Below are 11,280 nucleotides of genomic sequence, written 5' to 3'. Positions count from 1 at the left end.
TAGATACTTACTTTGGGAAGACTAGTATCGGACAAGACCTATGAAACTTTACTGTAAGAGATGAAAATCTGTCGTAAGTAAATTTCATTAAAATTATTAGACACTAAATCCTTAATACCTGAGTGATTTGAGATTACTTGTTTGAGAACTGGTTGCTTTGACGTTGACCAACCGTCGCACCGTAAAAGGAGGCTATAAAGGCAACGCTCAGGTAATCACCTATCAAACGAAGTCTAATCTCAAGATCGCAAGATTGGGATTGTCCTCCCATAAATCGGGATGAGATGCTTAAAAGTTGTACAAGGCCACTCGGAGAGCTAGAAACTGTGAAATGCATGGCCGTGCTCGGATGAATCATAGGCTATGATTATCTGTTTATTTGATCAGTTGAACTCTAAAACCGAGGAACACCTCTGGACATAATAAGGATGACAACTCTTACCTTATGTTCAAGAGCAAGCATCGAGCGACAAAGGAATTAGGAAATGCACACTTGTCCCTAAGGACAAGTGGGAGACTGAAGGAAATAATGCCCTTGGTCCAAGTATGCATTCTATGTTAAGTCTAATAAATGCGGTTCAGTATTAATTAACAAGTTAATAATTCAGTGAGATCAAGTGAGCTGAATGCCTAGCTAGAGGCCGCTTCAGTTCAAGTGGAATTAATGATATTAATCCACAGCTTACTCTTGACTGAACCCGTAGGGTCACACAAATAGTACGTAAACGAATCAAGTATTTAATGGCATTAAATACTCCATCTATGGATATTCGGAATCGACGGATCTTGGTTTCAGTGGGAGCTGAGATCGTCACAGGCAAGAAATGAATACTCCGGAAACGATGATATTGCCGGAAACGGAAATATGGATCGTATCGGAAATATAAATATTATCCAAGTCGTAGAGATTGCCGGAAACGGAAACATGGTACGTATCGGAAAATATTATCGGAAATGGAAATATTGCCGGAATCGGAAATATTGCCGGAAACGGAAATATTGTCAGAAACGGAAATATTATCGGAATCGGAAAATAATTCCGGAAACGGAAATATTAAATATTTGTTCGAAACGGAAATTAATTCCGGAATCGGAAATATTAAATATTGTTCGTATCGGAAATAAATTCCGGAATCGGGAATTTAATCGAAAGCGTATCGTACGAATTAGCATCGGACGAGGCTTGCTAGACGAAGGCCCAGCACGAAGCCAGGCCATCGCCCAGCAAGCCACACGCATCACCAACACACGCCAAAGCCTCGACCAGGCCCAGCGCAAGCCAGGCCCAGCCGAAGCCATGGGCGCGCGCGGACAGTAGCATGGGCCGAGCGCTGTGCGCTCAGCGTGGGCCGCAAGGCCTGCGCGGGTGTACGGTGCTCGTGCGATGCTCGTGTGCGAATCCTAAAGCTATCGGGATTCGATAAAAGATTAAATCCTAAACCTATTAGATAAAGTTTATTTAAATAGAGTCCTAGCAGGATTCTAATTAAATAAATTAGTATCCTAATAGGATTCCAATTCCTTTTCCATACCTCTATAAATAAGGGCCTAGGGTCATTATTTATATATATCTTTTCAAGTATTCAAAGCTAGGATTTTTAAGCAGAAAAATCAGCCATATCTCTTGCCCATTTAGCCGAAAATAAGTAGTACCTTAAGGACGATTCTAGTTGGTCAATCTTAAGGCGGATCCGGACGTGCTGTGGACTATCTACGGAGGGACGACACTTGGAGTCCTAAAGACTTGTTCTTGTTCGGTTCGGGCGCAGCTAGGGAAGGCACGCAACAAAGAGTATGCATCTAAACTATGCTAAATGATTATGTGTAAATAATATGTTTTCCTGGCTTTATGGTTTTTCCGCATGATTTATGAATTGTTATATGTATCATAACCTAACAGAAATTACAACTTGAAGCTTCAAATCAATAGAGTTTCTCTCTCTAGAAAACTAGCTTGAAGAGAACACCTTCTAAAACTTCCTAAAATTCTATTTCTGAAACTAATTGTTGATAATAAAAATGAAAATTCTATTTATACAGACCCCTAAAAAAATAGAAATTTAAACTCGAAAAGGTCAGCCCGCGCAGCCGTGCGATTGCGGAGACCCAGATGCGATCGCATCAATGCGAACGTGCCTTGGATCCATGCGATCGTTCTCAGCGACGATTCTCTTCGAACTGTGAGAACGGGCTCATAATCCGTGCGATCGCACGGTTTTAACTTAGCCAAAATGTTCCAAATTCTTCATGTGCTCGCACGAAAATTCTGTGCGAGCACACCAAAAATCCGTGCGAGCGAGCTAATTTATGGTGCGAGCGCACGATATTCCAAATAGTTCCTGCATCGTTTTTGCGATTTCGTGCGAACACACACTCTTGGAATACGATCGCACGAGCCTGATTGACTTAGAGGCCAAGTCTGCTGACCCGTGCGAACACACAGAATTCCCGTGCGATCGCACGGGCCTGATTCAAGCATATTTCCACTCTTTTCCATCATTCTCCAACATTTTACCCGAAAAAGTGCAAGATGGAATAAGGGGATAAAAAATGTAACAAAACTATACAAAACTATCAAAAAGCATAATAAAATTCTATAAAATCCTAAGCTTAGAGCGACCTAAATGCCGCTCATCAAACTCTACCAAGCTAGGCGTTTGATAGTCTCTAGAAAACTAGGCACGAACTAGGGAAGGATGAGCATATTATTGAGAATCTAAAAACTGCAAAAACAAGAGCTAAAATAATTTACAACCTAACTCACTTTCGTAGGAATCACGGTTGCATTTAAGTGCATGCAACAAGCTCTTTAAACCCCACAAACGCTCATGAGGGCGAGTGGGATCTCGCAAGGGTTTCCAAAGAGAACCACCCATAACTCTTCCAAAAACACAATCAAGGCAAGACCTAAAATGAAAAACAAACCAAGAAAAAGGAAGACAAGAAAAAGAAAGAAAAGAAAAAGAAATAAAGGAAAAGAAAATAGAAAAGAAAGAAAAATGAAACTACAAAATTCAAGATAAGGGCCTTTATTATGGAATAAGTATGAGAGAATGCTAATATTACTAACCAAATAAACGAATGCACGCTAACCAATGTCCTAAGTCGAGTGAAAGATTCAAATGCCAAGCAAAGAGAACTAAGGGTAAGCACTTATCGATTCCCCTTCAACCGAGCATACCACGTCAGATCTCTAGATCCCATCCACCCTTAAGAATAGTGTCTCATGACGCCGCGAAGGCGTCGGAAAACAAGATTTGCAAGGGAGAAGAGAAGGTTACCCGACATCTTATCATGACAATCTCATTCCATAAATTTGACCAAATCCTCCCTCCACCGGCAAAGACTCAACTCAAAAGGGTCAAGAGGACTTTTTAGGGTGTATCGTTAGGCTAGGGGTAAGGTGTGGAACAAACTTGGGATTTGGTGCTCATTCCTAAAGTGAAGCGCAATAAATGAACTCAACTCAAGCAAATTGAACCACATCAAACTCATACCACTTATTTGGGGTACCCCCAAGCTTATACAACAACTACACTAAATTAAAACTCTTTTTGAACTTTTCTTGATTTGATTTTCTCTTTTTTTGTGTTTCAAATGAAACTTTTCTCAATGCCTTGTTTTTCTCTATTTTTGGCTTTTTCAAAACTTTCCTTTCTCTTTTGCTTTTGCTTATTTAATCACTATATACAACATAATTCCTAAACTTTGCCATTCATACCAATATCAATCATTCCTCAACATTGCATATTCATTCAAAACCATCAAGCATCATAACCCAAAGCTTCACTATTACTTCTAAGGGTGAAAATAAAACAAAGGCTATTAGGCTTGTAATGTGCTTATAAGAAATGAAGGGGAAAGGCTCAAATGGCTAGCAAGGGGGCAAATGCAAACAAAAATATATGAGAAAAAAAAATAGAAAATAAAGTCCTAAACTAAAAAGGAAAATAGTCACCGAAAGAAATGCCTCTATCGTCCCCTAAAGTAGTTCGGTCGCGGTCTCGGGAAGGAAAAAGTCAAATTCGGGATATAAGAAAGTCAATGCCAAGGATCCATGCCACTCAATATATGTATACATGTGTTTGGGCTAATATGAACATGATCCTCACATGGGAGAAAATACTACTCTCTCCGGTTTCAAGTCACTAGAGAGATCGACACCATCTTACCCCAAGCCAAGGGTTCAAGACGCATACTACCCAAAGTTCAACCAACTTTCTTGACACCTAAATCCTAGATTCGACCCAAGACATTGAAAACCGTGCAAACATCTACCAATTAGGAATAAAAGCATTCTAACCTACAAGTTCCAATTTTATTTGCCCAAATCAAGAATATTGCCTAAGAAACCTAGAAAAACTTGCCTTGACAAAAGGAAAGGAAAACAAAGAAAAAGGAAAGAAAAGGAAGAAAAGAAGAAATCACACAAAAGGAAAACAAAAAGAATCAAAAGAAACAAAAGAAAAGAAAAGGAAACAAAAGAAAACAAAAATCAAACTAATATCAAACTAAAAATAAAGAAACTAATATATACAAGTGCACACAAGGTATGATTTCAAATAAATGAGCATCACAAATTGTCAACCACACAACAAAACTCCCCCTAAGCTTGAATTAAGCCATGTCCCCAAGGCCTAAAACAAAACTATGGAGGGGAACAACTACCCATCCAACCAAATGCCCCACAAGAAATAAGCCCGACCCAAAGAAAGCATGTGAGATAGAAGGATATTACCGGATATGCCGTGGGAGCAAGTCCCGTAAAGAACGTAAAAACCGAACCAAACTCACCGAAAAATCGACGGACGATGCAATGGTGGAAAGTGTGAACCCACCGCAATGAAACATACCAAAAACAACTCAAAAACAACAAAGAAAAATGTTAGTAGACAAGGGCCAAATGGCCAAAACACACCCAAAAATAAAAAGCATCATAATCTCATCATATATACAACCACACAAAGTGGCAAGAAGATCAACAACACCAACAAGCATCAAAAGGTCCCCATAGCAAACCCCCACTCATCACCTCTCCCCCAAGCAAAGCACAAGCATACCATCACAAAAGAAGATGGGGGAGAAATGGAGTGAACCCTAAGAGGTGCTCGGGGCATGCCCTTTACCCTTCGCATCATAAATCCTCCAATATTCATCCATTTTAAGACGATGAGCACGAGCCTCTTCGTCCGTAAAAGGGGTGAAATTGAAGGTGGGGTCCACATCAGGACCCGAAGCATCGGTATAGGGTGGCCAAGCATACTCGGGGTTGAGGGGGGTAGTTTCCATGGGGAGGCTCTCCTCGGGGACCATCCTAACCTCCCATATATCCCTTGGGCCATCTGGTGAAATACTCGGGCCAATCACTAGGCCGATCAACCGGTGGGGGAGTGGGATACATCGGATCACCACGGTAGTCACTCCCTCCCATCATGGTATAGTCATAGGGCGGGAAGGAGGGGGAGGGACACCGGGTTGGGAGGGGCCCGTCCAATACGGGTAAGTGGGTGTACGCTCCTCATTCCAACTAGGGACGGGCCCTTGTTGGGGAGGGTGATAAGGATAGTTGACATATGGGGGAAAAGTCCTCTTTGTCAACATAGTAATCGTATACCCGCCTACCGTAGTAGGACGAGTCAAAATCGGGATGAGAATCCCCTATGCGGCTCCCTTGAGGAGCAAGAGAAGCCAAGGTTCGAGCTTGGTCCTTTTGCCCTTGCAAGATAGTCGCAAGGGTAGATTGTAAGCCATGTAAATCGAAAGGAGAGGAGGAAGATGAAATACCACCCTCATTAGGGGAAGGCTCCGTGATCGGAGGAGGACCTTGAGGAGGACTATGGGGAAGAGACTCCGGGGCGGGTTGAGGAGGAGGAAGCCTTGCCTCTTGGGCAATGAATTGAGGATCGCGGGGAAGCAAATACCGCACATTGGGAGTCCAAGAAGTGATGGAGGGATTGGGAAGGATGGCCAATCTCGTTGCTTGACCGACCAAATATACTTGTCATTCTTGGTGGCCTTGATCCACTTGGCATTGGTGAGTGTCCGCAATTCAAGGAACTCCCCTCCGGGAACCGGATCCAATTCTTCTAGGGCGTTCTTGTAAGGATCATTGGGGAGTGCCCTCAAGAGAATAGTGAGCATCCCACCAATAAGAATATCACCACTAGTCGGTTGCCCATCCCGAATTTCTATTATCCGGGTGATCAAAAGCTGCCCAAAATCCAAAATGCCACGATCATTTTCAGTGGCTAGCCATAAGGCTCCAAGCTCCGAGCTCGACAAGGACCCGGTAGCCCCCTTTGCAAAGACCACATAGAGAAGCATACGGTTCAAGTAACGGATGGCGGGGTGATGAAAAGAAGATGACTTTGCCGAAGAGGAAGTGAACCTCTTCAGCTCTCCCGTGAGGCCCCCCCACCATATGTTCTCATCATAGGAGCCCACATACTCCACCACCGGGTTAACGACAAGACCCCGGTTTGGGAAGATAGTGAAGAAATCATTGATCTCTTCGTTGGTGAGCTTGTGTTGATTATTGAAAGCTTGAAAGTGAAGCTCCACCGTCTCTTTCCCGTCCCCATAAACCCTTTGCCTCCGAGCCGAAGAATGAAATTCGAGGGTTACCCTCTTGTAAGTCTTAGCGTGCATCTTCACGAACTCCTCAAGATCGAGTCCCTCAATCAAAGTATCAAGCTCCTTCTTAAACCCCAAATCACGAACGGTCTTCTTATGATAGAATTTTGTCGGGCGGATGGTCCGCTTAGACAATTCTTCAAAATAGCTCCAAGACCGTTGTTCCGGAAATGTAATTCCGTAAGTTTCGAACTCCGGCGGGGCGGGTGCCTTGCGCTTGTTTGGTTGGGCGTTGGGCCCCTTCTTGAATCGTTTAGTCATCATAATGAACTTCTAGAGAACAAAACCTACACACAAACAAAGAAAACAACCACAATCCAAAACAAAAGGAAATACTAAGTTAGTCAAGAAAGCTAACAATCTACCACCAAGACTACCGTAAACAAATACCAATACACCACCCAAGTTTAATGCGAACAAGAGTACTCCAAACAATACTCATCAACCAAAAAAAACAAATCAACTAGAATTCCATTCGACATTTCACCAAAAATCTACCAAGAGACTAGACTTTACAAATATTAACAATGAATCATGCATAACAAGTCTAGATTATCAAGGAGTAAACACAAAAACAAACATTCATCTCTAACCACTCAAAATCAAAAATTCAGAAATTCCAACAAATAGTATGAACACTGAAATAAAATGTAAAGAAAATGGAGAAGGAAAGGGAACGAAATTGTCACCACTAGTAGAGGAGGAAGACAAGATCACCCAAAAGCACTCTCCAAATCTCCAATTACACCAATGAATCACAAAATCAAAGTTCAAACCAAACCCTAGAATTTGGGGGTTTTGAAGGAAAATCTGAAATTAATGGATTTAGGGTGAGGGAAGGGGATGAATTTGTGAATTAGAGTGATTGAGAGTGAAATGTGTGAGTGAAATTGAGTAGGAAATGTGTAGGAAGTAGAGGTTGAAGAGTTAGAGTAGAGAAAAGAGTAGAGTAATGGTCAAGAATGAGAAATGAAGATGAGAAATGAAAAAGAAGGGGCGCGAATTCAGTAATAGCTCGATCGCAGAACCGGGTCGCCCAACCCGTGAGATCTCACGGATCGAGCACGAGCGCACTGAATTCTGACCCGCTCGCACGATCTGCCGATGAGCTACTGATCCATATTTCCAGTTTTGTGCAACCGCATGAACGAGCTGTGCGATCGCACAGAACTGGATGAATGCCCCTTTTGCTTTGCTCGATTAATGCACCCCATCTCATTTTTCTAATTTATTAAAAGAAAAAATAAAACTACGAAAACAAAAGTTAGTGAACAAAAACAAATTAGGACTAGAGTTAGGCAACCGGGTTGCCTCCCGGGTAGTGCTCGTTTAACGTCATTATCTTGACGGACCCCCCAAAAAGTCAAGGGGGGTCAAACACACCTAACTTTAGGTCATCGCTTGTCAACAAACTCTTCTTATCCCCTTTGGGCACAAACAACTTACCCAAACCACCACTCATGGAATGGGGACCAAACCAAGTCTTCTTAGGCGTAGGATCGCCTTGCTTAGATTTCTTGGTCATGCACCTCTTACCATTACATGCCGAAGTGGGTGATCCCACATCATCAAGATCCATCCCTAATGTGTCGGGAATGGTGATGACGTCATCATAGGAGTCACCTAGCACCGAAGAGCTCTCGTGCATATCCTTCTTGACTTTCCTATCAATCTCAAAATCACACTTAAAAACACAAGGATTGTTAGAGGAATTAGCACAAGAGTGATTGTGCTCAACACAAGCAAGAGTGTCAATTTTCATGCAACTTTTCATCTTAGAGCAACATTGATCTTCAATAGCAAGCTTGAAACTAGCCTTGGCGTCTCTCGCCTTCAAGGTGATAAGACCACCTTGAACATCAATGAGAGCACCCGTCGTAGCCAAGAATGGCCTTCCTAAAATAATAGGGGTATGGGCGTCCTCATCGATGTCCAAGACAATGAAGTCAACAAGGAAAGTCAACTTCCCTATCACAAGGGGAACATCATCCACCCTACCCAATGGGAACATAACCGAGCGATCGGCTAATTGCAAGGACATAGGGGTAGCGGTGAGATCGCCAAGACTAAGTTTCTCATAAATTTTGTACGGCAAAATACTTACGCTCGCCCCCAAATCACATAGAGCGTTGTCAAACTTAAGCTCTTGGATGCTACATGGAATCGAGAAGCTCCCGGGATCCTTGAGCTTTGGGGGAAAAGGGCTCGAAATCAAAGCACTATAATGCTCCGTTAGGTGCACGGTTTCATTGGTGCCACAAATCCTTTTGTCGCTCAAAATGTCTCTCATAAACCGAGAATAATGTGGCATTTGCTTGAATGCCTCGGTGAAAGACAATGACACATATAACTTGCTAATTGTTTCCCAAAACTTATGAAATTGATCATGTATCTTTTTTCCAGCAATTCTTTGAGAATAGGGGGGAGGAGGAATTGGGAGAGGAGGAAGAGTAGTCTCCGTCGACTTAACACCATCAATCACGCCATCGACATGAGACTCCTTTTCCGCCATATCACAGTCTGTGGACTCATTTCCCTTAGTATCCTCACCCTTAGAGCAAGGTGCATCAACAAGCTTAGCACCATCATCTAGAATCATCCCACTCCTAGTCACAACCGAGTACATTTGTTTAGGTGCTTGATCTTGGGGTGGGAGACTAGTATGCACTTGTTGTTCTTTGATGGTGCTAGCTAGTTGTGCCAATTGAGTCTCAATCATTTTCAAGTGAGTGTTGGATTTCTTGAATCCATCCTCAAACTCAACATTCTTCTTGACTTGCTTCCCCACGAGCGACTCCATGAGAGCTTCAAGATTAGACTTGAGAGGCGGGAGCGGTGGAGGTGCATTGCCATAACCACCAAGGTTTTGTTGGAATCGGTTGCTATAGGTCCTTGGCCCATTGAATCCGGGAGGTGGATATTGAGAAACACCATATGGACCTCCCGAGTTCAACGGATAACCCCCACTAGAGGCACCCCTAAATTTCCCATAAGAGTAGTTGTAACCCCCTCCACCTTGATGGTTAGGATTATAACTTCCTTGATTGTATTGGGCTTGATTGCCAAGACCATGAGATTGACCATAGGGTGCTTGGCCTTGATAGCCTTGCACTCTATAGCGACCTCGGCCTTGACTATCATACCCACCTCCTTGGCCATAGCCTTGGTAGGATCCATACATAGGGGGCCCTCTAGGTGCTTGCCTAGCAAAGTTTTGATTATTGGGGTTATCATTTATAGACCTCTCATTCAAGGCATGGGCATATTCCATATCAAAATCACCTTCACAAGAAGGGCCATAATCCACATAAGACACATTATGCACCAAAGGACAAGCATTGGGGAAATGACCATAGTCTTGACGATTTTCACAAAAAGCTGTGCCCGGAGGCATAGTGTCATAGGAACTAACCTTGCTCTTCCCCTTGGTGAGAAGAGTAGCCAAAGGCGGTGGAATTGTTGATGGTGATGGTGGTTGACTTGGTGTGCTCTCTAGCTTTTCCAATCTCGATCTAAGCTTTTCAATGATCCTAGCTTGCTCTATAGCATATACCGACCCTTTACCATCATCATTCCTACCCTTGCCATCATAGTCCCTTGCACCAACGTGCCAAGCTTGATAATTTTGGATCACATCCTCAATTATCTCTTCAATTTGAACCTCGGTCTTGTTCATGATGGGACCACCCGCCCCCGCATCTAGACTCGTCTTGGAGGTTGGGCTCAATCCCAAGTAGAAGGTTTGAAGTAACAACCACTTAGGGATCCCATGGTGAGGGCACTCCCTTTAATATTCTTTGAATCAGTTCCAAGCTTCAAAAAGCGATTCATCCCGATTTTGCTCAAATGATTGAATTTTGTAGCGATTCCGCCGTCTTGCCATGAGAGTAGAACTTGCTCAAAAAGGCGCTAGTCACTTCATTCCAAGTGCCAAGTGAATTTGGCTTGACCTCCTTGTCAAGCCAATCGCTAGCTCGCCCAAGGAGAGAGAAACAAAATAGAGTCAACCGCACATAGTCCGAGGTCACACCATTTTGATTGTATCACAATAATGTTCGAATTGCTTTAGGTGCTCGTGCGGTTACTCGTTGCTCTTTCCACAAAAATGTTGGCTTTGAACCAAGTTGATCAAGGCGGGCTTGATATCAAAGTTATTGGCATTAGTTGTGGGAGATTGGATACCACATGTTGCTTCAAATGCTCCCGGTATACCCAAATTCTTCACCGGGAGCGCCATGGTTTCAAACGCTTGCTCACTCTCTTCTTGTTCCATGCCTACACTCAAGGATTCAAACCGGTTGTAGCTTTATGAGAGAGTTCGAATGCGCCTTAGTCTCCTTAGTGTCCTCTCCAATTCAAGGTCAAGAGGGTGGAGAGACCTTTGACGTGCACGACGCCTATCAAGCATACACACTCAAAGAAACACGTGAGAATTGCAAAGGAAAAGAAAGCAAACTAGAATGCAATATTTTTGTATTTTTCTAATGGTAAACTAGTCTCAACAAAACTCAATAACAACGACCGTTCCCCGGCAACGGCGCCATTTTGATAAGGTGTTTTTCCGTCGTTGAAAAGAAAATCACCAGCCCAAACAAAATTTATAAACCACTAACTAACCGGCTATATTGCTATAGCGGCAAGTATAGG

General features: G+C 43.0%; 1 non-coding gene across 1 annotated transcript; it reads left to right on the top strand.

The window, feature by feature from the left end:
- Positions 1 to 10,397: 10,397 nt before the first annotated feature.
- LOC130464668 (small nucleolar RNA R71) lies at positions 10,398 to 10,501 on the top strand. The gene has a single exon (XR_008925031.1). It is a non-coding gene; the product is annotated as a small nucleolar RNA R71 (small nucleolar RNA).
- Positions 10,502 to 11,280: the final 779 nt, after the last annotated feature.

This window comes from Spinacia oleracea, chromosome 6 (genome assembly GCF_020520425.1).
Source record: "Spinacia oleracea cultivar Varoflay chromosome 6, BTI_SOV_V1, whole genome shotgun sequence".
Lineage (NCBI taxonomy): Eukaryota > Viridiplantae > Streptophyta > Magnoliopsida > Caryophyllales > Amaranthaceae > Spinacia > Spinacia oleracea.
The sequence above is the reverse complement of the archived record's forward strand: the minus strand, read 5'-3'. Positions and strand labels throughout refer to the sequence as shown.